General features: G+C 47.3%; 1 protein-coding gene across 6 annotated transcripts in view; it reads right to left on the reverse strand.

Moving 5' to 3' along the window:
• LOC138526332 (interleukin-1 receptor type 1-like) overlaps nt 1-23,619 on the reverse strand; it is a 309,422-nt gene that overhangs the window by 75,955 nt on the left and 209,848 nt on the right. The gene's annotated exons all lie outside the window — the stretch shown is intronic.

Genomic DNA, 23,619 nt, shown 5'->3' on the forward strand with positions numbered 1-23,619 from the left:
CTTTCATTCTGCTCCTAAGGGTTCCCTTGCACCCTGATCGCGAGTCTGAGTTTGTTAGGCGCAATGGCTTACTTATGGCCCAGGACAGAACTTGCATCTCTCATGGACATGTGGAACTTACTGGCACCATCTCAAACTTAAGCCGCAGCTTTTGACACAAATGTGTATTGTTAGGGTTGCTTGTCAACACTTTTTTTTTTTTATAGATTGGGCTGAGCCCCAAAGGACAATGCGTGCATTACATGAATGCTGTTTAGCAGGAACTTCTCAAACATGCAGAGTACATACAGCAGTATGGTGCATGGGGGTGCACATGAAACTGGGTTACAGAATACGCTCTCTGAATCTGGTTTCAACAGGACTACAGAATTCAGGATGTGAGGGTGTTGGAAATGTAATTGCGACATTTGCTCACTGTACAGTTGGTGTTGACAATTGTACTGCACATATTTATAAATTGAGCGAAAGGATATAGAGATTTGTGGAAAATCACACAACTTATTGTTCCATGGGTCAAAAGGTGCGGGTAAAACCTAGGCTTTTCAAGGTCGGAAACTTGGCCACAGTCACATCATTTCCCCCATCAGCGAGACTGCTTAAGGGTGGGTGACCCTGTTCACAACCGGTAAGTGAGAATGTTCCCATACATTGGCTTTAATACTAAGACCTTCACCGTCTGGTCAAGTTTACACCAAGGGCTATATTAATGATTCATGAAAAGGAATCGTTACCCTCCATTTCTTGATAGATTCTGTAGAAACTGATGTAAATTCCTTTCCACACCCAATATCTCTGGAAGTTTTTACAGTGTCTTCCACTCTGCGAAGTCTGTGGTGAACGGCACATCTGGCCTTTTAGAATTAAAACGTAATATTTTCTTTTGGTGTAGGTTTAATTTGTAAGGCCATTGAAGTTCAGTGAAATTGCGTTAAGTAAAGATATATTTATGACCACAAGGAGTTAGATACCGTCCATTCAAAACAACTGGTTCATGACGCTTAAATCTAGCTACCCATTGAACCTCTGATCCAGCTGCAATTAGAATCTAGCTACATTTTGAAGGGTCCGTTGCGAATGTTGCTGTGCTTGGAATCTTGCCACCGTTTTTATAATCTAGCGGCATTGCATCTAGCCACTGGTTTCTCTCTAGCCACTGCGAGGATCCAGACACTACTTGTGCCACTACCCCGTCTCCGTTCACAGGGATATTGCTGTAGGTCCTGGATATAAAAAGTCCCCTGCACTTGGAATCTAGCATTATTCATTCCTATTTCTCTGCACTCCCTCTTACTAGCGCTGCAGGCCCATAATCGCAAATCTACCCTTCAGAGACTAAGCAGCAGACTATCCATTATGCCAAGGAGCTACCAGGTTAGAGGGTCTCTATGGTGCACTAGAAACCTGTCCAGCACCTAATCCTACCCCCATCTCCTCCCTCATCCCCTCCATACGATGCTTAAACCTCAGGGGGAAACTCCCTTCCCCACCTGCCCCTCCAGACACCTCCCAATGCACCCCCCACACAGACCCCCATGCAATACATCCCAGTATACCCACCGGACCAGCACCTTCCCTCACCTACCAAGGGCTTCATATTCCTAAGCGCTGCTTCGGCTACCCTAGCCAATACCCCTCTCTCCCTCAAACGCCCAGCTGACCCTCAATACTCCAGAGCACCAGAGAACCATTTAAAACCCAGAATCTGTACCACCCTGACCCCATCACCCCTACATATTGCACACAAGGCAAGAAGGTAAGTAACCCCAAGCCCAAACAGTACCTCTTGTTAGAAGAGTGGTCCAGCTGGATTCCATCGTGCTACAGCTATGGAGACCCTGGTTCCCGAGCCTCAGGCGAGTGGACAAGAGGGAGCACGTCTGGAGGGCTCCTGCAGCAGTACTTGCAAAGGTTGACGGCAGCTAGAGGCTCTTTTCAATTCAGCAGCATTTTGCGGTTGCAATGCTTGGCAAACAGCACTGATGCAGAACAAATCTCTGGTTGACTTTTTCCTCCCTTAGTCTTCGACTCTGGTGAGGGAATTCCTGCTTCTGGAGTGTGCTTAGGAATCCCCTGGAGCTTTTGGCTGGCTTTGTTCCACGCCAGAAGTTGCACTCGACTATGGACACTCCACCCCTAGCATTGGGCATCTGCAGCAACTGAGTGGTACAGCTAGGCATGGATTCCCCCAACGTGGAGTTTATCTTGGGATTAGTTGGTTCCACTAACCCAAGGGGAGAAGTTGTTCCGTCAGAGCTTCTCTATCAAGGTTAAAAAGGAGGTCAGCACTGCAGCAGGGCTTCACCGGGCAATTGATGGACCAGGAGGTTGCAGTAGGCTTCTCTTCACAGTTTATTAGTCGGACGTTTCTTCCAGTGGTCAACTCTGCCTGTAGTCCCAAAACCATCGCCTTTTAAGAAAGTTTTCCCATACATAGGCAGCCTAGGCTGTCAACCACAGCAGGGTGGCTGTCAATTCAGGACAGCCAGTCGGCCAATCAGGGCTGGTTTCGTTCAGGCACTCGAGACAAAAGTACAGGAGTTTCAGGACCCTCCCTCACCTCCTGTCCTTCCAGACACACTGGAACCAGGGGTGGGCAGGACTGAAGCCCGCCAACGGCAAGGCAAACAAAGGGCTCAAACCTATCTGAGTAAAAGCCGAGAAACACCTCACAAATAGAAAATGGCAACAAAAAAAAAAACGACCAGGGACTGACAAAATGGACACCCACGGGTGCTCTATTGCAGCTGAGGGTTTGTTTGTTTATTTATACAGCGCACCGAACCTTGAGGTAACTGGGCGCAAGAGACTTGGAGCAGGTTACAACATTTCGTTTTTGCTCTGAAGGTCCAAAAGGATAGTTATGCTCCAAGGTTCACCGATATAGCATTCCATTGTTTGGCAGCTAGGACTGGGAACCTGGAGCCACCTGCTTTTTTTTTAGGGAGAATTTGGGGGATGGATAGACAGTGAGTACAGCGTTCTGGTTGGTCTGGCTGATACGAGTTTGTTGAATTTGTCTGCCAGGTACTTGGGAGCATCAGTGGAGAGTCATTTTTGGACGTGGACTAGTGATCCAAGGGTGATTCTGTCTCGTACCGAGAGCCAGTGGGCATCTCGTCTGTAGCTGGAAATATGAGAATGCCACAGGATACTCAAAGCGGCTCCAAGGGCATTATTCTGCAACACCTGCAATTTTTTCAAGTTGCGTTCTGAGGTGCCACGTAAGAGTATAGCAGTAGTTGATTTTTGAGAGCACGAACGCTCTGGCTAAGGTAATGCAACTGGAAGGTGAGAGAAAGGCTTTGCAAGCTTTGATAAGCTTATTTGTGTAAGCCGTAGAGGAGGCTGTAGCGTTTACTTGTTTTTTGAGCGAGAGGGAGGAGTCCAAATAAATCCCTAGGGTTTTTGATTTCTTTGGCTACTGTGATTAAGTTACCATCTATGTTGATAGAAGCGTAACGGGGGTCCAGTTTGTTTAGCCGTGGTTGGGAGCCGACGAGAAGGAGCTCAGTTTTCGCAGCGTTGAGGCATAAGCCATGTTCTGCCATGCAGGCTTGGATCTCCAGGTAGAGGTTGTTAATCCGTATGGAATCCTCTTCATAGCAACCTGAAAGGGTGATGAGAGCCTGGGTATCGTCTGCATAGTTTGGGTATGTGACACCCAGGTTATCTAGGCAGTCGAACAATAGCTTTGTGAAGATATTGTATAAGGTCGGCGAGATGCACAAGCCTTGAGGAACGCCACAAAGGATGGGGATGGGTTGGGCTGAAGCCCCCGGCGAAAAGACTCCGGTGGTTCGGTTGGTGAGGAAGGATTGGACCCAGGCAGTTGCCTGGCTCGAAAATGCAGCTGAAGCAGTCAGATGTTCTGTGAGGATCTGGTGGTCAACGAGGTCTAAGGCTGTCTAGAGGTCAAGCAGCAGGAGAATGGCTAGGTTGCCCTTGTCCTTTGCCTCGTCCATCTGGATTTTTAAGTCCAGAAATGTGGTCTCAGTTCCGTGCCTTGGCCTTAAGCCAGATTGTCTGAGGCCCAAAAGGTTGTTCTCTTCCAGGTGCTTCTGGATTTGCAGGTAGGCCACTCCGTCTAAGATCTTTAGGATGTAGGGGACAGTGGTGATTGGCCTATAATTAGTGGGGTTGTTGGGGAGTCTTTTTTTTAGTTTTTTTTTGGAGGGGCATGACCCATGCCTCCTCGAGTCTGCTTGGGACTGAACTCATTTTGAAAGAAGTGCCGATTAGGGCTGTTATGAAAGGGGCCAGATCGTTGGCATCTTCCTGAATGATGGCGGCTAGGCAGGAATCCCCTTGGCATCTGGAAGGCTTGAGGCCTTTGATGATGCTTTCCACTTCATTCGTTGTGACAGGGGCGAAAGAGAAAGGAGGGCAGGTTGGGATTTTAGGAGTGGATGGTAGTTTGATAGTTTGTGTTTTTGGCTAGGCTAGTCTTTTTCTGTTCGATTCTGGATTGTAGCATGGCAATTTTGTCTGCCAGAGCTTTTTGTATTCTCTCATACCAGTCTGCATCTTTCACGCAGGTTTCTGTAGGTGTGGAGGGGGACTCTAGTTCCCTGAGGATAATGAAGAACTCTTTTATTCTTGATTTGGTAATATCAATTCTGTTGTCATAGGTCTCTTTTTTGGCCATAGGGTAGCCGTTTTGTAAGAGGAAGCCGCTACCGTGAGTAGTGCTTTATTGGCCGGGTTAGGCGTTCTTCTCCAGGAGGCTTCTCCCTCTTGTTTGGCCTTCCTAAGGATTTTAATCTCAGCAGTGAACCATTTGTTCAAATGGGCTGCCGGTTTGACTTTAGTAAGTTTGATGGGGGTTGATGATATCAACTGCTGATTCAAGTGTTTTGTTATAGAGGTCAGCAAGATTAGCCACATCTAGGTTGGAGTAGTTTGCAGGGCAAGGATATTGTGAATTAGAGGGCGAAGGCTGTGCAAGGTGATGTGGTTATTCCTGGGTAGGGTTTAGGGATGGTAGCCAGGTGTTCGGCTGCACCTTCCCTTGGATGGAGGAGGTGATGACGTGGTGATCGGACTAGGCAATTGGTTCATTTTTAAGGATGGAGGTGGAGCAGTTATGATCCACCAACCAATCCAAGGTTCTGCCTTTGTTACGTGTTGGGGCTGTGACCCTGTTCTTAGACCCTAGTTGAGAGATTATTTTCCAGGGAAAGCGCATTAGTGTAATTGGGATCACTAAGGCCTAGGTTTAAATCCCCAGCAGCCCCTCTTCCCCCCACAAGTATGTTGATTTGTGATCCCGTTTGGGTATTAGTCAGGAGGTTGGAAATCTCTTCCTCAAATGAGGAGATGGGGCCTAGTGGCCTATAGATAAGGTGCATAAGGATGGTTTGTGCTACGGAGAGTTGAAACTTTACTGATAGAAGTTCAGTGGACCGGAAACTGGACGAAGGGGTCGCTCTAAAGCCAAGGGGTGCTTTGTCGATAAAGGCTACTCGTTCTCCTTTACCTGTATCCCCGTCATTCCTTAATGTAGAGTAGCCCTCTGGGATTGCCAGGGAGAGAGCTGGGCCTGATGCAGCCATGTTTCAGTAATAGCCAGAAAGTGAAGGTTGTTAGCGGAGATAAGGTCTGCAATGTCGAGCGCATGGGCGACCAGCGACCGAGCATTGATGAGTGCACCTCCGATCAGAGGGTGTTCAACCATGCTAATGGGAGTTTTTTGGGTATTGTCCGGGGGGTAGAACCGGGAGCCAAGTCTCAGGTTTCTGTCCTTCACTGGACAAGGGTTCCAAGGTGTGGGAAGTGCAACAAATAGGCAAATCTATTCTAATGGGCTGAGTGGCTTGCTGAGCAAGAGTGCCCAATTAAGGTCTTCCTGGGCAAAGGTCATGGCGAGTGTGAAGGGTGGGTGATATATAGGTGGTGGGAGATTTTTGAATGGTAAGTGGGATAATGAGTCGTATTCAGTAGAGGAAGTTTTGTAGCTAGGATTAGTGTGGATCTACACAGGGCTGCCATGTACACAGTATCTAGTAGTAGGCTAGAGCAAGTTAAGCATTCAGTAGCTGACAGTAGGCCATTTCAAAATGACACTCCGTATCCAATAGCAGGCAGGTTCAGCCTGCGGTAGAAAAGCACAAAGGTAGTAAACATTAAACCACTGCCAGACATTTAAAGTAGTGAGGGTAACAAAACATTTTACATGACAAAGTAGGAGAGGGGGCAACAAAGTAACCCCCCAGCACTCCACATAAGATGGTGATATCAATTCTGTCGTCATAGGTCTCTTTTTTTGGCTGAACACCAGGCTACCATCCCGAAGATGCCTATGGGGATTGCCAGACTCCAAAAATAGTGAAAACACAAAACTAAATCAGAGAAGAACACGAGAGCGTGAAAAGCGGTCGACCCACTCAGGAGTTCAAACTGAAAAAAGTGCTAATCCCAGCTAAATGGATGGGGTTCTTTAAGGTTGAAGGGAATTAGCACAGAAATAAACATTCTCCCCAACATACAGCACTCAATGCAGATTGGTCACCTCCCAGTGCTATTAGTATTGTTTCAATATTGGGGCCAGTCAAGTATTCTGAAGCAGGCCTCAAATCCGAGCAAAAGGTTAGTGGCAAGTGGCTAGTAACTTGCTCAAAATAACCTGGGTGTTGGTTATATTAAGTTAGCAAGCCTTCTAAACATGTATGAATCCTTAAACATATTTTGATTTTGTAATTATGATACTGCTCGATAGAAGTTAGTCATGGAAAAGCGGACATCCCTTCTGTTCTGAACCAGGCTTTGTTTGCTGCCTACTCCGATGATCTCTCAGGCATCATCTCATTTCCCCTTGTGGAGACCAAACTCTGCTGCCTTTATTGGGCATTTGTAATGCTTGCATTTTCAAATGGATGTGACATTCCACTATTTGACAGATATGTGCTGAATTGCCTGCAGTGTCATATTTGTGTACTCTCAAATCTAGGCATTTTAAAATCTGCTGCCTTGCTTGATTTGCCTTCATCGTCATACATGCCCTACACTGAGGTGTTTTCACCGATCCTGCTTTTTGTATGAATCAATGTTTAGTCTAATTACTGGTCAATTCTTACTGCATTCTTGAATCTCAAATTTGTGCTTTCTGTAATCCGGTGACCCGACTTTACTGTACTTCTGTTTCTTCTCTCCTGCTACTCTGTCACCTAACCTACAGCTCTCACGAAGTCTGGAAAGAAAACATTTAAGTGCTCCTGGCGTCCAACCCAGTTCTCCCCAATGCCGATACGTACGTCAAGGTTTCCTCCAGACAGACTACCATGGATATCCCTCTTCACTGTCACTTCTCCTGACCTATGGACTCCCCATATGGTCTCTACCCTATCCCCCTTCTTTTCCTCTCCCTTTAATGGTTGAACCAGGTCAGAAGTTCTCTTGGCATACTTATCTTCTAGGTGCATCATTAAGGTCCATCAAAAATGGCACCATCATGGCCCAGGTCTCAGCCCAATCACCTCCTTCTGGATAGGCGTCTCCCATCTCTCATTAACTTGCTCCCTTCTCCTGCCACCTGCCTTCCCTCTGGCCTCTCCCCCACACCCACAACGGGTGTACCATGTCCCCGTACCTCTGCTCGGAAGACCTTCAAAAAGGTGGCAACCAGCTTCAGTTACCCATCAACTCTCACTCTGCTGTTAAACACTCCTCTGACATCGGTCACCTCCTTGAAGACTTTCACTTCAACATCCTGGCACTCACAGATGTGGTTCAGTGCCAGCTGTCACTGCTTTTTACACTCTCCTTCCCGATGGCTACAAGATCCTATCTAAGCCCAGGACTCACAGGTCTGGAGGTGGAGTTACCCTAGTCTTCCCTGAATGGATCACTGCTACTTTCATTCTCACCTCAATCTTACTCTTCCTTTGAATGCCTCATCTGTAGGCTAGATATCTCTCCCACCATCTCCCTATATATTGCCACTATCTACTGTGCCCACTGGACCTACATTCCTTTTCCACGCTGAATGGGCTGAGATCTCCTCCCCTCTCCCGATATCCTCCCCCAAACTGGTCTTCCTTAGTGACCAATTCATAGACTCTCTGGACGTGGCCACTATCTTTCTGCAACCTCCGACTCCTTCCCTCACATTTCTTCCCTCTGGCCCAACCAATTCTGCTAGTCACACCCTGGATGCTCATCACAGAAGACATCACTCTCTCCACCCTCTAACTACTCATCTCTCCTGGTGTGTTCATGGTCTCCTCACATTTGGAGCTCCCTGGCACCGCCTCTGCCCACACTGCCGGTCTCCATCATTTGACCTATGAAGCGTGCGTCTGACTCTGCACTTGCCACCACTTTGATTCCTCCTCCCACCCCTGCTTTTGACCCTCATACCGACTCAGCACTTGCTAACCTCCATCATCCTTACCCCCGTCATGAGGATCTGCATGAAGCCTGCCTCCAAGTGCAGCTCTTGGTATGACTCATACTTGGCCGCTCTGAAACATAAGTACAGAGTTGCTGAGTGGAAGTTGCAGGCCTCGGCACATCCTCCGAAAAACTGGCCTGCCAACTGCTCCAAAGGCGAGATTGCCTTTCCATCCACTTGAAGAGGGCCCAAGCCCACATTTCTGGGCCACCAACAACATAGCTTAACTTTCCAAAATCTGCAAGGAACATGCCAATCCCACTGCAGTAGCCTCTTTCCTCCCAGGCCCTCTGCACAGCACTGGCCTCCCACTTCTCCACCAAAACTCAGGACATCCTGTCCTCTCTCCTCAACTCCACCTCCCCTGCCCTTCTCACCCACTTTAGCTGCCTCCTTTAGTCCCCCCCCCCCTTGCACTATCCCCATACTCGCCTCCTCTCCCACTGCACCAGCTGAGGTCTCCAGCATAGTCCCCTCTATGAAAGTCTCATCCAAACAGCTGCTCCCCTGCTCTTCCAAAATAATGGACACCAGCTCACTTGACCCTGCCTTGGCTGCCTTCTGTAACCATTCCCTCGCCGTTGGTTCTTTCCCCACAACCCCTCCCTTGTGTACCCTCTCCTAAAAAAGCCTGTAGACCATTCCTGCCTGGCTAACTATTGGCCTATTTCCATCACCTCTTTCTTGGGCAAACTCCTGGAGAAGTTGGTCATCCCCCAACTGACCCTCCACACTGAACCTGCTGACTGTCTCCATGATCACCAGTCTGGCTTCAGAGCAGCAAGAGGCACGAAATCTTGATTCCAACTCTCCCTCTGTTCTGATCCTCCTCAATGTTTCCTCTGCCTTTGACACGGTCAATCATGCATACTCAAATTGTCCGATACCCTTGGCATCGCAGACTGGGCACTGGCCTGGCTGACCACCTCCCTTTCTAACCAACCTTCCCAAGTGCATCTGGGCCCTTTCCTCTCCTCCAACTCACTCTTTACCTGCAGCATTCCTCAAGGATATATCCTATCGCCATGACTTTTCAACATGTAACTTGTCCCTCTGGCACACTTGATCTCCATCTCCTCTCCTCACTTCCAGTGCTAAGCTGATGACGCAGAGCTCTCCTTTAAGCTTCCCTCCTCTACAGCCTCTTCCACCTCTCTCATGCCAGACTGCCTGACTGTTATTCAAGCATGGTGTTCTGCTAATGATTTCGGCCTCAATACCAGAGATCCTTCTCATTGGGACGCCTGCTCCTGTTTCCTTCCAACTTTCTAGCCACCCTCCTTGGGCGCCCCCTCACCCGGTTCTGAGGCAAAAACCATTGGTGTCATATTAGACTACGCCCTCTCCTTCTCCCCTCACGGACCTTGCCAATGAGTCCAACTTTTTTGCTTCACCTCCTCAGAGGCATTCTTCATTCCTTAACTTTTCCCAGAATCTCAGCATCTCCAGAGCCTTACTTCTCTGTAGGCTGGACTACTGAAACTGTCTAAACCTCAATCTGCCTCTTTCGTCCCTTCGCCCTCTTCGACTAATCCAGAATAGGGCCATAAGAATTATCTTTGGCCTAAAGCCCAGTGACCACATCTCTCCAGCCCCAAAATCTCACCGTCTCCTGGTTTCTGCACAGATCACTGCATCATCCACAAGGCTTACCGGTGCCTGCGACCCCCGCTACGTCCAACCATCTATCTCTAAATACCTCCCTGCTCGAGTCCTTTGGTCCTCTAGCTCCAACTCTCTGCAGATCAGATGTTCCTACAAGCAGAAAGTTGGGGGTAGATCTTTTTCGGAAGGAGCCTCTCTGCCCTCTCACACTTGAGCCAGATCTCCTTAAGTTCCAGAAAAATCTCAAGACTTTCCTTTTCACCTCCTTCCCTCTCACTCACTAAAATGTCCCTCTGCCACTGTGACTGGTGTATGGACCCTTATGTGCCTTACTGGGGCCAGGCCCATCTCATCCAGTCTACCCCAAAACCCTTTATCAGCACTTGCCCACAGGCACCCTTCCCTGACCAGCCTGAATTTGGTCTACCTCTTCCCTGCACTACCTTAACCTGACCCTTGCCCTCCTGCCCCCCCCCCCTCCACACTTGCTCAGCCCTTGGACTCCTGCCTTCCAGAACCTCTCCCTCCACTCTTCTTACACCCCATCACTTCTGCCTAACCTGCCTCTTCCCAATCGCACTTATTGTCACTGCACTTGCACGATCAGAATGTCACAAGGCCTAGTAGGACTGTTCCTTACTGTTATTTCTCCTCTGCCTCCCGCCCCCACCCCATTGTCTTGTTGTGCATGGAAACCCTTGTGTATAGGAGCCATACAAATGTCCAATAAATGCATTAAAATGACTGACTAAATAAACATGCACTGCAAAGTGGAGCATTGGCCCTTTAAATGAAGTTGCCTACAAAAACATAGAATCTCCAATTTAAATAATTGATCTAGGCCACAGTTGCATTTTACATACAAGTGATATGATGGCGTTAAGATTAGTGGTTGCATTTGTCTTATAAGCAGCAATTAGCACCTTGTGATCTTGGACACAATATATTCAGAGATGTATGCTCGTGAGAAGGAAGGCAAGGAAATTCACATTGGGAGATTCAAGGAGTGGCTGAGGTGCAGATCTGTGGTGCTTTCCTTCAGAAAGATGCCACCTAACATCGCTAGGCATGGATCCCATATGCCCTCCAGAGATAATGCCTCAAGGAAAGCCACTGACCTCTTCCCTTACCTCTCTAAACTGTCCCGGAGACAAAATGACTAAGCTGATTAATGCATATATCTTATATATGTGAACTCAAAGCTGTAGTACAATGCCAAGGAAAATTGACACTTGATAATGAATTCTAATGGGCAAACATTTGCTACCAATTACAATGATATAAAACTTAAAAATAACGTGGCCCTGAGCTGGAATCCAATGCAACAAACATTTACCATATACTCTGTTTTTATAATTGGGACCTCAAAATATAGAAACATTGTCGTCTCTAGTAGGCCTTATCCAATATAGTTTAAGCAAAACAAAGCAAACGTAGAGTGAATAAAGCCAAAAACAATACATGGTTGTTTTTCTCACAGAATCTGTGGCATTGCACACGGTTTTTACCAGCTGTTACCTTAAGGGGGAATTTTAAAAATACTTCCCGAATACCATCATAACCGCAGTATACAGTCCCCTAGAGAGCAGCTTAACATAGCAACATACCGCTGCAAAATAAATAACGACATGCCTAATAAGTCGCTCCCATTACATAATCTAGGTGCACTATAATATTAGACAAAAGCCAGAGTTCAGTGTCACCTGAAACCGGCGGGTATATATAGTTCCATAGTGTGGTGAGACCTATTCTGACCTGACCATATGCAGTGTGCACAGTCCGATAGCTCACAGTCCTCTATATGGGGAAACGGACACAAGGGACTGGGGTGGTCTGGCCACTGAATTCCCAAATGGTGGGAAGAGTGGAATTTCATTTTCTGTTCTTCCACTCCACCTCTACCCCAGAGATACTGCAACCACATAGATGCCATCAAACTCGAGGGAAAAAGAGGCATAAGTAGAACTCAAATTCCCAACTACCACCTGGGACTTGCAGCATTGTGAATTAAAGCTCCAGAACGGATTGTCCTAGCCGGCAAATGAAAATGAAACCCAATGATCGGCACAGATTTAGCAGGTAAGGCTCAGCATCTCCATTAGTGAGCAGTGCCAAAAGTCAAATTCATTTGTGTATGCCATTCACAGTAGGGTAGAGCTGCATGGAGCCACCAAACAATGTACGAAAAATACTAAAATGTCACCGAAGGCTGCAAGACTTTATAATTTATTTTCAAATAACCAAACCATACATCACCAAAAGTTTAACAGAGTATAAAACACAAAACTCTGCATTACATAGTTAAGTAAACAAAAGCAATCCGAAGTATGTATAAATATTAAAACATCACAGACAACTTAAAATAAATTTTAACCTTTCTCAATATATAAATACCTAATCACCGCCTTGCATATAGAAAATTTCAACACAGAACAATAAGAAAACAAAGACATCTCACAGACTGCACAAAACAGAACAAAAACAGGACTGGGGGAATCCTCAATTAATGCACATACACATTTTCAGGTAGTCGGATCCAATAGGAGTAACTAACCCTAAGATACAGTCACCATATAAATCAGTGAATGGCTTCCAAAGAGCTTGATACTCCTTTTCCTTGCCTCACAAACATCACCCGCTCAAAGTTCAATAATACTAACAAATCATTAATCCAATTCTCTACTCTAGGTTTTTTCCTCATCTTCCACACCATCAGTACTTGCTTCACTGCAACTACAAGTGCTTTATCAACCCATTGTCCATATCTACGAGCAACCGCCCAACACCCTTACCTGATAAAAGCAACACCTGCACAGGCATCCTACCCTACACCCCACATAGATTCCCACTCCTTTTCCGTAATATCACATCCCAACTCCTGTTTCCACCTCTCTAATAGTTCCTCCCAGCATCAACATCCTTAGAACATACCGGCATCAAGTTAGTATTAGTGCTTACCATCCGTGGCGACAACTAAGAATCTGACCACCCGCTGATACCTCCTCCAATGGTCCCGTCAACATTGCCAATCTCACTCAATGCTTTCAACGGCACAAACCTATTCAGTTCCCTCCCTGCTAAATGAAACGGCCTTTGCAACTCCTCAACTGACAATATACAACCATCCCATATCACATCCCTGATACATAAAATCCCTTTTGAGACCAACCTTCTCCAATATAAGGGCTTATTGGCAATTTGCAAGCTCGGATTAAGCAAATAGAGGCTCCAAGACTCTTCCCCCACAAGTAATAAGCTAACACATGCAGGTTCAATTGGCAATTACCGAATTAACCCATCGAAACTGAGAAATGTAGGAGTCAAGGGAAAGAGGCAATTAGAAGTCAGCTTACAGGAAAGCCGAAAGCATAATAGGTCTAAAAGTCTGCAGGAACTAATTTGGTGTGTGGGGCCTGGAGGAAGTACATTTACTCACCGCTGCTCCTGCCTGGAAAGCAAACTCCTGCCAGACTCGAGAAAGCCTTGAAGTACTTCTCAGGAAGAGCTGGAAAAGCCTGAAAGAGGAGGAAGGCTCCTCCTGTGAAAAGGTGGAAGTGCTACTGGAGATTTCGAAGCAGACTGGCATCTAAGGGCTAGGAGGGAATGTCCAAGAGGAGGTGCCTGCTGGGAGTTGCAGTTCATTGAAACCAAACAATCACAGTGGCTTAGGGAGAAGGACACTAGAGAAAGCCTGAAGTAGGAATCTGTGACTTATTAGAGCAAGACCTGATGGAGATGCTAGGAGACATTAACACTGAATACAGTCTCCTGGTATGTAATCGAGGAGAAACCTGAAAAGTAGGGTAAAACAGACTTTGTGACAGGACACCCAGACTAACATGGTACTTGCGAGAGAAGCCTGGTCAGTACGAGGCAGACAGCTGTGAAAGTCAATCGACTGAGAGGACCCTTCAATGTGGAGTACTCCCGGGGAAGGGAGGCTGGAAGCTGGTTCTGTTTTGTATAGGTGAAACCCTTTAAGAGTCTGCATTTTATGCTAGACCCCAGAACTGCGGTGCTCATTGAAAATGTGATTGGGTAAATTTTACAGGCAACACCATTTTCAATTTAGTTTGTAAAATACATTAAGGTGCAATTTGGGGATTAGTATATCACCATACAAACAGCAGATCCATCGCGCCTAGTCTTCGGCAAAGCCATCAAAACACTTTTTGCCTGAAATTGCCAGCTGATTAGCCAACACACAAAATATGCCATGCAATGTACTTGATAGACAATTGTAAAGTAATGATCATTCATGCAACACATTATGTACGCTCCATGTAACTAAGTGGCCTTTTCCATGTAACAGCGCCTCAATGCACTCAGACTGTGTGCTTTATAGATTTAAAAAATCTAAATAAAATAAACACGTGCGTTTTTAGTGTACTGTACTTGAATGTCAGCCTGATTTTTTTTTTTTCTTTTTTTTTTTTAAACATAGGGTGTTTGTTGCCATCCTATAGTTAAGGCGAGTCTGACTCCATTGGAAACACGAAAATATGAATTGCTAATGACCTTTATCTCGTGCAACTAATTTGGTTGAAAGATAATTAGGCACTTTTATCAATATTTGATGGTGAAGGGGGTGTGCCCCTTCTCCAAAATAGATGGCTACATCTCTGGGAAACTTTCCAAGAAATCGGGTGTTTACATAAATGAAACCGCTACCATCTTTTTTTTCCTCAATGTGAAAGATAGCCACAGCTATAGCCAAGGGTATTTGAAAACTAAATGCAGAAAAAGAATTGCAGGTAAAAAAAAAAAAAAAACTTGAGGGTAAGGAGTAGGGAAGAGAAATCTGGGAGTTGGAGGGGGTCTAGGGACTGAGTTTGCAACACAAAGCTTTTCTGTAACATCGACAGAATAGCTGACATCTCAAAGCAAACTGCATCTCAAACAGCGAGTGTGGAGGGGGAAGAGGTGAGGAGGCTATCAGTGGATTGGGGGGGCGCAGTCACATGATGGGGCACTTGGTGAAGGTCTGGTAGGGCAGGGAGGCATGGGGTTTGACCGTTTTGCCAGATAACCACAGGTGTAGGGACTATAATATAATAACTAAGGGTATTTTTAGTTCATAGCCACGGTTACTGGGGAATAAAAGCAAATGGGATACATTACTCACCGTAATCTTATTTCTGATGCTTGTATCTGCTTAGATTCAAATGCTGTGGAAGTTGCGGAGTATTAGTTTGTTTTTCGAAACTCGAAAATGGGTGTCGACATAGGGCATGCCAGTAATACTATCCCTAGTGTGACGTCAACTGTACCCATGATCCCTCACGCTTGTAGGACCCTCCGATTGTATTTTTTCTGACATGAGGTAGCATGAGGAGTAGCCAGAGTACAGATTATCCAAGCGGATAGATGAGACTACAAGCAACCATGTGCCTTCTCTGAGAGGGGAGGAAGGGCGGGCGCATATGAATCTAAGCAGATACAAGCATCAGGAATACGATTATGGTGAGTAATGTGTCCCTTCTGAGGCTTGTGGAAATTGCTTAGATCACATGCTGTGCATAGATTAGTGAGCAGTGTTAGGAGGTGTGATGTGAGAAGGGTCACGAGCGAACAGATGTCTTAGAACTGCTTGTCCCACTTTAGTATCTGTCTTGGAATGAGTGTCAATGGACTGGTGCCGAGTAAAAGTGTGAATAGAACTCCATGTAGCTGCTTTGCAAATTGTGTCAAGGGGTACATTTGCAATGAAAGCCAGAGTGGCCCCAGTGCCTCTAGTAGAGTGGGCTCTTGGCGTAAAAGGCAGAGTTTTTTCAGAAAGGGAGTTACACAGCTGGATACATTTGACTATCCATTTCGAGATGGCACCTTTAGAGACGCGATCTCCCTCTCTGCCTGTAGCTACGGAGACGAACAGTTGGTCAGTCTTTCTTAGCAGTCTGGTCTGGTCTACATAGAGGACCGCCCTTCGCACATCTAGAGTGTGTAGTTTCACCTCAGCAAAGCTTTTGGGTTCTTGGAAGAAGGCTGGTAGCTCAATGGACTGTTTAACGTGGAATTTTGAAGTGAATTTAGGTGAGAACCTAGGGTGTGTTTGTAGAACCAGTTTATCCTTATGAACAGTAAAGAAAGGATACTGCACTGACAGCCTGAATTTCACTGATCCTTCTTATGGATGTAATGGCTACTAAGAAGGCAGTCTTATAGGAAAGGTGTTTCAGACTATCTTTATGCATGGGTTCAAATGAGGGGCCCACGAGTTTAGCAAGCACCACATTAAGGTCCCATCCTGGCGGTGGGTTAGAAATTGGAGGGTGTAGTCTCTTAACCCCTTCCAGGAATTCTTTAACCACTGGTAGTTTCCACCACGACACCTTGTTATGGGAGTTGGTGTAGGCCGATAACGCTGCCAGGTGTATCTTGAGTGAATTAAATGCCAACCCTGCATCCAGCAGGTGGATATTGGAAGGAGTACAATCAACTGCGTTGATCCATTTATTCTGGCACCAAATAACGAATCTCTTCCATTTATCAAAGTAACAGTGTCTTGTGTTTGGTTTCCTAGATTCCTTTAGGCTATCCATGCATCTCTGTGGTAGATTGAGATGGCCAAACTCTATGACTTCAGGAGCCATGCTGCCAAGTTCATTGCGCTGGGTTGAGGATGCACGGTTTGTCCTTGGTGCTGGGATAGTAGGTTGTGCCAGCACGGGAGTTTGATGGGTTCGACGTCTGCGCAGGAGTGGGAACCACGGTTGCCTCGCCCACATGGGAGCAACTAGGATAAGCGTTATCGGTTCCCTGTGCATCTTATTCACCAACTTCCTCATCAGAGGAGTGGGTGGAAACGTAGGCAAACATTCTGACCAGTTCATCCACAGGGCGTTCCCCTTGGAGCCTGGCTGGGGGAACCTGGATGCAAATGCTGGGCATTGTTTTCGCTTGTGGCGAATAGGTCTATGGTGGGGAAACCCCACTGTGAGAAGAGGTCTCCTACGACTTCTTCGTGTGGACACTATTCGTGTTCTTCTGGGAGGGGATCTCTGCTCAAGGTGTTCACTAGTGAATTGAGATCCCCCTGGAACATGTTGAGATGACAGGTAAATGTTCCATCTGAATGCCCATTTCCAAATTTTCTGGGCAAGCTTGGACAGATTTGGCCAACAAGTCCCTCCCTGTTTGTTTATGTAAAACATAGCTGTCGTGCTGTTTGTTAAGATCTGCACTGACAGGATGAACAGGTGGGGTTCGAACGCTCAAAGCGCTCTGAAGATTGCCAGAAGCTCTAGCAGGTTCATGTGATTCTTGGCCACTGTGTGGGACCAGAGACCCTGAGCTGTATGGTGAAGGAGGTGTGCTCACTACCCGACAGGGACGCGTCTGTAGTGACTACAGCCTGCATCTCCGGGTCGTGAAAGGGTTTCCCCTTTCACAGGTTCTCTCTTGTCCACCAGTGAAGACTCTGTACTAGTGTTGGCAAAACGACCACTAGATTGTCCCACTGACCACTTGCTTGAGACCACTGTTTCGCCAACCATTCCTGCCTGGGGCGCAGGCGCGCGTGAGGAACCAGGTAAATACATGAGGCCATCATGCCTAGCAAACACATAGCTTTGCACACCCTTATCTGGCGACCGGGGTAATCTTGTGGAATTTGCAGTAGTAGATTCCGAATTCTTTCCTCTGATGGAAATGCCAACCCTTCTTGCGTGTTTAGGACAGCTCCTAGGAACTGTTTGGAGGTGCTTTCTCCTTGATTGAGAACCCCAATCCGAAGGAGGTCGATTGTTCTTTGGATGTTGGAACTGAAAAGTACTGCGGTTTCCCCCGTGATGAGCAAGTCGTCCAGGTAAGGGTACACTGGGATTGCCTCCCTGCGTAGGTGTGCAGCCACCACCGCCAGTACCTTGGTGAATACCCTTGGACCCGAGGCTATACCAAAGGGCAGCACCTTGAACTGGTAATGCTGACTGTCCACCTTGAAGCGCAAGAATCTTCTATGCACTGGGAACATGGAAATATGAAAATGGCATCTTTCATGTCCAATGCTGGCATGTAATCTCCCTTTTTTAGGAAGGGGGATTACCTCTTGGAGCGTAGTCATGTAACATTTTTGGGGCTTGACATACTTTTTGCAGGGCGTAAAACTAATACTGGGCTCATTGTCAAATCTTTTTTTGGCACAAGGAAGTAAGTTGAATAAATACCCTTGTTTAGCTGGTTGCCCGGGATGAGTTCTATCGTATCCTTTGGGAGAAGATTGACAATTTCCTCGAGGAGGATCCTTGGTGGTCCAGGGAGTGAATTTTTTGTCTTGGAGGGTGGTTGCAGGGGCGCTCCAGAAGTTCGATGCAGTATCCCGCAGACACTGGACAGCCCCCATCTGTCCGAGGTGATCCCTTCCCATGCTTGAGTGAAGATGGAAATGCACCCCCCTACTGGGGATGCGTGGGAAGGGACCCTGAGCGGAGCGTCACTGTTTGCTGGGAGGCGTACCACCTCTGCCTTGGCTGCCACTGCCTCTACCACAGCCCCTCGTTACCTCTACTGTAAATTTGGGTACCTTGTTGGTTGCTACACCACGATGTACCCTGCCCCTTGAGTAATTAGAACCCCTCTGGGAATTTTGTCCGCCTGAGACACGAAAATGATGATTATTCCCTCTTTGGTTTGTTAGTCACTTGTCCCAGGGACTTTATGGTATCGTATTCATCCTTGGCAGTTTTGAGTGCCTCCTCTACTGCTTTGCCAAACAAGGCATTCGGTTCCACCGGCATGTCAATAAGAGTAGCCTGGGTCTCGGGTTTAAACCCTGACTGTCTGAGCCAAGCATGTTTCTTGATGAGTGCTCTCTGCGATGAGCCGGCCTGCATTATCTGCGGCGTCAAAGGTCACCTTTAGAATGCACCCGGACACAGATCTACCCTCTGACGCAATCTGGGCTAACTGGCCCTTTAGTGGTTCAGGTGGGGGCAGCTACCTGATCCCACTGGTGGCAATTATAGCTTGCCAGCAGAGTGGTGGTATTGGCGATTCTTGCCTGGTAAGCGGAAGTGGAGGCCACTTTTCTTTCTAGCCCATATATCCTCTTGCTCTCCTTGTCTAGGGGAGCTTCCGATGATAGCGGTGTCCACGCTCTTTTCCTGGTGGTAGTGACTACCAACGAGTCGGGCTTAAGTTGGCCCCTTATATAAAGGGGTCCGACAGGGCGGCCATGAACAATTTTTCATTTACTAAATGAGCTAAGACCTCATTTAGTAGAGGCTGATTATCCACAGGTGAGTCAGTGACCGGTGGTTCTTTGTTAACAGGTAAATTTAGATTATAGACCTCTGCCTCGTCTTCCTCCTACTCATCCTGGTCCTCGTCGTCCCCATAATAATGGACACCCGCTTGGTCGTCTAGCATTTGTAGGTCTGTGTCTTCAGCATACTGGTGGTATGGTTGAATTGAGAATGGGTCTGCAATGAGCCCCTGAGCTGGAGTTTCATTAAGAGGTCTCTTACCAGGAGGCTGAGGGTCTTTGGATCCTGAAGGAGTAGAGTTGTCAGGGGTACTCCGATAGCTCAGAAAATAATCAGGATTCTTTACATAGAAATTAGCTAAAGAAGACATACTTCTCATTACCCTGTCGATATCAGAGCTCCATTCCCTGGAACTGGGGATGACAGCCTCCTGCTGAGGTTCCTCTCCTATTCCCATATTCTGTAGAGTGGGAGGGATAACTTTAGGCTTAGTGACAGGGGTCTTAGATTTATCCTTATCTGAGGACCTAGGTTTGTGGTGCAGATGTCGTCTCTGAAGACTTTTTCTGCCGTTTGTCCCCTTTACCATGGGTAGAGGAGTGTTTCCCTGATGGTTTGACTTTCAGAATCTTTTGACACCTGGCGCCAAGATTCGGGGGTGTGTTGTCTAGGTGCCGTGTCTTTAGAGTGTGCGTCGAGACTCAGAGGCAGATTTGGAAAGTGCTACCAGAGCCAACTAAGCCTGCTGCTTGGGGGTGGAGGTCGGATTCGTCTGACGACCATACCTCTGACTTTGGGGAGCGAGGCACCCTTGGCAATCGTGGACGGTTGCTGTGTGTCGTGAGGCGATCGACCTGGAACGCCCAGAGGACACGGATTCTGTGGACCGCTCTCTATGTGCATCCTTCTTCCGAGCACTCGACACACGTGTCGAGTCTCGGCTGGGGTTAGTGTGCTTAGGTGCAGTAGTGCGGGTAACACTGTCGCCAGGTGTGGTCCCCATAACTGCTCCGCCGGACAATCCTCTGAGGCCGGGAACTCGCGCTTAGGTGTCTATCGACGCCCCTGTCCCCTCGCAATCCGAAACAGCGGTGTTGCTGCCATCACTGAAGGAACCCACCGCCTCCATGGCCTCGAGCTACCTGGAGCAATGGGCCCAACGTTTAGTGGAGCAGTCCTTTAGTGTTTTAGCCTTAAAGAGCTTACACGCTCTGCAGTTAGCTTCGGGTGATCCCTAGGCAAATGGAGATTACAGGTGTTATGCTTGTCAACCCAAGGAAACTTGCGGTTGCACTTGGGGCAGAATTTAAATGGAGTACTCTCCATATGTCACTTTATGGCAGCGGGCGAGTGTATGTAGGAAATAAAGTGAGTGATTATGGCCACCCCCCCACTCGCCCTACTTGCAGGGCTGAGGCCAGAGGCCTTCCGAGGCCCAAAGTCTGTCGTGCAGTCTCGACGGTTGTTTGTACTTCGGACCGGCATTGATCTTCGATCTTTTGACGTGGGATTGGAAGAATGGGCTTTTATTTTTTTAATTTTATTTTTGGATAAATTATGACAAAATGGCTGAAAGCCAGGGAACTCCGCAACAATGCTTCCAACAAGTATGGCAAAAAAAACAATCTGAGGGTCCTACACGCGTGAGGGATCATGGGTACAGTGGACGTCACACTAGGGATAGTATTACTGGCACGCCCTATGTCGACGCCCATTTTCGAGTTTCGAAAAACAAACTAATACTCCGCAGCTTCCACTAGATGTCGGCCTATGCACAGCATGTGATCTAAGCACATTCCACAAGCCTCAGAAATATAAATATAATTGGATTCCCCCCAGCTACAGTGACATCAGGGATGAAAAAAAAAAAATTCACTGCCCATGCATGCAATCAGGATCTTTGACTACCATCCATGCAGTAACCAGGAACACTGCTTGGCTTCAAATCATGGAAGGGTCCACGCCGTCAGGCTATATGGCCCAATAAACAAGCACAGGTTACAAGACCACTTAAAGCAACATGGCCTGTGGGGGTTGGCCCCTTCCTCGCTTTGGAGCTAAGCAGGGTCGGCACAGATTACTGCACAGATGGGAGACAGTCCACAGTACAGGATGCTGTGAGTTTTCTTAGTTTTAAATAGAAAACACAGCAGCTGCATTTTTTTCAAAATCGCGCTACTGTCCATCCTTGAAAGAATTGCACTCTAAAGGTAATGCTGTCATGAGGTCCACAAACTATCTCTGCTAATACATAGAGAATTGCAAATGCAGCTTGCAAGTGGGAGGCAAACTAGAATAACCTTTTGTTATACATTGTAGCAGCCCCGTAGTTAAGTTGCTAAACTCATAGAAATAGCACTTTTTGGGTAGCTTATAACTTTGCCCCCCCCCCCCCTGGACGAATCATCAAACTTGCAAAAAGTATATGGCCCCCTCAGAATAATCTTGTAAGTTTGGTGCAGTTCATCTGGGGTGTGGGGGGGGGGGGGGGTTCGAGTTCTAGAGAGGGTCCCAAAATATGTAGAAATCTCAGACGCAATGGTGATGTTTTTTCTAGTGCTTACAGACCAAACCGCTGATGGATTTTCACAAAATTTGCATCAGGTGTGGTGTCTTGGTCCCGAAAGCATGCTTTTGCAAATTTGGTCTAAAATCCGTCCAGTCGTTTTTTAAAAAATGGCCAAAAAGTAGATTAACAAAAAAATTGTGATATCTGGGTCTGGTCCGTCGACTCATTGATTCGGGGTTCGTGGACGCCTCTGGATCAATCAGAGAGCAGCGGAATGTTTGCAGACATACGCGCCTGCTGATTAGTCGGTTAAAACGTGACCTGCATCAACACTTTTGAAACTGATGCCATGTCGGATTCGAGAACAGTGCCCGAAGTCTGCGGACATCACGGTAAAACATTAAAAAAAAAAACCTAAGAAACAAATGAAACCATCTCTGGGGAGGAGAGGGGGGTGATATGATAGTGTTTTTTCTTCTCCGATGTCTGAATATCTCAGGTGTTCGGAGACAGAGGCTGTTAAGACGGATTTCTGAACTCTGTCCTGGTGGCGCAGAAGTTCAGAAGGCCAACCTAATTACTTGGAACAGGGTAACCTCTGGACAAGCCAGACCAATCAAGGTAGCGATCGCGGCGGTCAAGACTAGGTCTCAAGAGGGGTGAGGGTGACTGAAAGCCCGCAGTGAGCACACAAAGCAAGAGCGCTTACAAACTACTCCAAACAGTTGTTTATATCAAAAATAGATACGCATTTATTATAAGGCCTTGAAACTAATAACCACAGTAAAAGCAGCAATATACAACGATATTAAACCAACACATACACTATCCACCCAATATATATACAGAATACACAGTTTCACAGCATTAGCAGCACGAAATATGTTATCCACCTGCAGGGGAAGGAAAACAGGCAGTGCGAACCAATGCGTGTGATATGTCCGCCTTCTGAGGCCCCTAACTGGATGGTAGTCCAATCCCTACGAAGAGTGGAGCCTAGCGCTCAAAAGTACCTGCACACGCCGGTGCCAATGGGCAGAAGGTGAAGCTCTTCGGAGGACGTTGGACAGCTCTGTAGGGCGCCCTAATGAAGGAGAACACGGTCCGCGACTCTAGCGCAGCCTCCACTGTGAGGCAGAAGCAGGGCGCGAGTACGGACAAGGGGTGCTGTATTCACAGCGGGGAAAAGCAAAGGGCACTGCAGGAGGGCGACCAGATCCTAGCTAATCTACTCACCGGTCCCCGAAGCAAGCAGGCCCGAGCTTCTCCTCGATAGATGCAGCTTCTGGCAGGTTCTGAAGAGCAGGGAACGTCTCGTCGTCGTGCAGAGTAAAAAGACGTCCCGATCGAAGAAACAAGCACAGTTTTGTCGCCACCGCAGGGCAACGGAACGGCCGGGTGTATTCAAGCCAAACGAGCACCGCTCACCTCTAGCTTAGGACTGCTAAGCAAACGAAGCGTGTGAGCATGCCCCGGACTCAGAATACCACCCAACCTGTCGGCGATTACAGAGCAGGCCTCCTTAGTAAGCTGGTCAGTCAACTGGATGGCCCAGAGACACTTCCGAAGGCTTACGGCAGGAGTTGATGAAGGTGCCGGGAATAGCTGGTCCTGCTATTCCAATAGGTCGAAGCGCCAGTACAGGCCTTCTTGTTCGATCTTAGGTGGAAAGGGCTTCACCGGACGACAGCAATGAGGAGCAGAAGTTCTTCAGGGGGTCACCAGTGATTCCTCGGTCCAGCCTCGTGTTCGCAGGATACTTGGCTCCTGTATCCCTGGGTTCGTAAGAACTCAGGAGATCGACATGGCAGTGGTGTTTCCAGCTCCCTCTTATCCACGGTTCCCTTCGCGCCAAAACGGAGGGGAGCCAATGGGAGATCCGCTCATCAACACACATACCATACGTGGACCAA

The sequence above is a fragment of the Ambystoma mexicanum genome, chromosome 7p (genome assembly GCF_040938575.1).
Source record: "Ambystoma mexicanum isolate Mex_15411 chromosome 7p, UKY_AmexF1_1, whole genome shotgun sequence".
Lineage (NCBI taxonomy): Eukaryota > Metazoa > Chordata > Amphibia > Caudata > Ambystomatidae > Ambystoma > Ambystoma mexicanum.